Source organism: Gymnogyps californianus, unplaced genomic scaffold (assembly GCF_018139145.2).
Source record: "Gymnogyps californianus isolate 813 unplaced genomic scaffold, ASM1813914v2 HiC_scaffold_83, whole genome shotgun sequence".
Lineage (NCBI taxonomy): Eukaryota > Metazoa > Chordata > Aves > Accipitriformes > Cathartidae > Gymnogyps > Gymnogyps californianus.
The window spans coordinates 199,368-202,282 of NW_026114476.1; positions in this window are offsets into that span (position 1 = coordinate 199,368).

Sequence of the window (2,915 nt, forward strand, 5' to 3'; positions counted from 1 at the left end):
TCCTGTTGCATGATGTTTGGGCAGGGTGAAAACTCTGTCCCGAGACAGGGCACCTGAAAAAGTTTGCTGTGGTACAATTTGAAATGACTAAAAGATGTCAAGAAGTGTAAAAGTTCCGTTTGTCGTAGTTGTTATAAGAGGCCCGGAGTGGTGGTTCCATGCATTTTCCCTATTGTATCGTCCAAAGAAATTCCTTTGAGGAACTGTGGCTCTGGTCTTTGGTGTGAGCTGCTGTGTGAGCCTCCTGTGGAGTATTTGCCAAGTAGACAGCCTTCTTGTGTACCTCCTACAGCTGACATGATCTGAAATGTTAAGCTATGACGCCTTCACTTGTGTAGGTTTCCCATTCTTGCCTTGTTGGTTGTCCAGGTGTAAAGCTGGGCCTCATTGTGGCTGGTAACCCTTGAAACGTTGAAAGCTCTGTGAGAATTGTTGGGCTGGGGGAGCAGTTTCCATCCGTACCTTGAAGGTGTTCAGGTGCCAAGAGAAAGACTTTGATAGACTTGTGTTTCCCTAAGATGGCACGGAATGACATGCTCTTTTGCCTGTGGCTGACATATGGCCAAAACATTGGATATTGACCATGGTGCAAGTAATGACTGTGAATGTTGTGCAAGGAGGGTGAGAGGCTGGCTTTGAGGCAGGAAACTGGGCGAGTCTAGGTGTTTTTGGCTGAGCAGTGGTTTGATTTCATGCCTGGTGCCAAGGCCTGTGCCGTTTTGGCTGTGATCCTGGTTTCCCTGTCCTGAAAGGCAATGGTAGTCCTCCAATCCTGAAGTGTTTGTGCAATAACTGTGGGCAGAGATGATGCATGTGTAGAACAGCTTATAATTCCTGTGTGAAACCTCTTTCATCCATCTGTATCTCCTGGAACATTGCGATGGAGAATTGCTTCATAGTTGTCATGACCCTTTCTTTCAGGCCTTTATTTCCTGGAAGGTCGTGGTTCATTTTGCCCATTTCTGGGTGCTGCTTTTGCATTTGAAACTGTGTGTGTTTTTTGCAGCAAATACTTACTTCAAGCACCTAAGACAGAAATTTAGGTGTGAGGAAAATGAAGCAGAAGCTAAAAGAGCATCTGTTGTAGTTTCTCAGAAGACTTAGCTTGAGAAAGAGGCCCATGAGAAGGGGCTTACACTTACGGCTTCATATTTGTGGGAGATGAGCAGGCCACAGAGTAGAAAAATTGCTGAGAGCCCATGACTATTTCTTAGAATGAAACTTGCTGCTGCGTAGTCCAGAGTAAGACTTTAGGGCTGCACTTGCAGCTTGAGATCTGAATGACTTCTGGGTGCTCTCTGGGATGACTTTCCACGCCTGCAGTGAAGACTGAGACGTCCTCCGGTGAGTTGCTCTGACACCACTTTCTCTTCTAATGCTTCCTTGCCTTGCTTGTCTGATTTATGTTTTTGTTGTTCTTTACCTGGTCTCCTACGTATGTAGGTTTCCTTGTAATTATCAGCAGAGCTTCGTTTAGCAATGTGTCGTGTGTTCGTGCCTCTTGCTCATGCTGCAGGGAGTGTGAAAGGCAGGAGCTGTGAGGGTATCATGGTGTTCTGTTCTTGTTGGTGGGGAACATATGTAAACATGACCTCAGTAGAAGTGGCATCTCTGTGGAACAAGTGTGTGTGATAAAAGAGGGGAGGAGATTTCCCGTGAGCCATGAGTTTGATGAGCCGTTCTCTGTTGGATGCCTGCTCCTCTTGTAGTTTGGCCGTTTACCATTTGGGTGCTTTTGAATCCTTCTATTTCTTCCGAGAATGGTGGTGAGCAGAGAAATATACCTGCTTCTTGGTGGGATTGTAGTGCGTTATCCTCTCCTGATATGTTTTTGCCAATTAGGAGAAGGTCAGAAGCAAAGCTGCAAGTTGTGTAGGGTTGGAGAGAAGACTCGGGAGCTCTGTGTGTAGAGGCTATAGCAGAACAGATGGTCATTTCCTTGCTTGTCACAGTTAACACAACCGTGTGCCTGATGGAGTACCATGCAATTTGAGTTGCTTCTGCTCAGTAAGTTTGGCCTCAGAAATGTTATTCCACCTGATCCATTCATTTCTGTATGTTTCTAACTCTTGCCTTGCTTGTTGTCATGAGCTACAGCTTGACCTCAGGGCGTCTGATCCACTGGGGAAGGTCACATCTGTTGCAATTGTCTGAGTGCAGGGGCAGTTCCCGTACACCCCTTTGAGGTTTACAGCTGTAAAGAGGAAGGCTTTCATAGGCATACGTGTGCTCACCCAGGCACGCTTGTCTGTAGCACAAGAATGCAAACCCATGTCTACTGCAGTCCTCAAAGTGCAGAGTGGCAACCCAGGCCAGGCAAGGAGTTTCCATGAAGAGACTAGGGGTCAGTGGGAGAACACGTGCAGGGTGTTCCCCACATGGTCCCCCAAATCATATTGGCCGCTCAGTTGGAAAGATATGGGTTTGACAGGCGGACCGTTAGATGGATAAGGAACTGGCTGGATGGCCGTGTACTAAGAGTCAGTGGCTCAATGTCCAAGTGGAAACCAGTAAGGTGTGGTATTCCTCAAGGGTCCGTACTGGGACCAGTAGTATTTAGTATCTTCATCAATGACATAGTGAGTGGGATTGAGTGCACCCACAGCAAGTTTGCAGATGCTACCAGCTGAGTGGTGCAGTCGATTTGCTAGAGGGAAGGGATGCCACCCAGAGGGACCTTGACAGGCTGGAGGAGTGGGCCCATGTGAACCTTGTGCAGTTCAACAAGGCCAAGAGCAAGGTCCTGCCCCTGGGTTGGGGCAATCCGCAATATCAATACAGGCTGTGGGAGGACTGGATTGAGAGCAGCCTTGCAGAGAAGGACTTGGGGGTACTGGTAGGAGACAAATGGGACATGAGCTGGCCATGTGCACTTGCTGCCCAGAAAGCCAATCGTGTCCTTGGCTGCATAACAA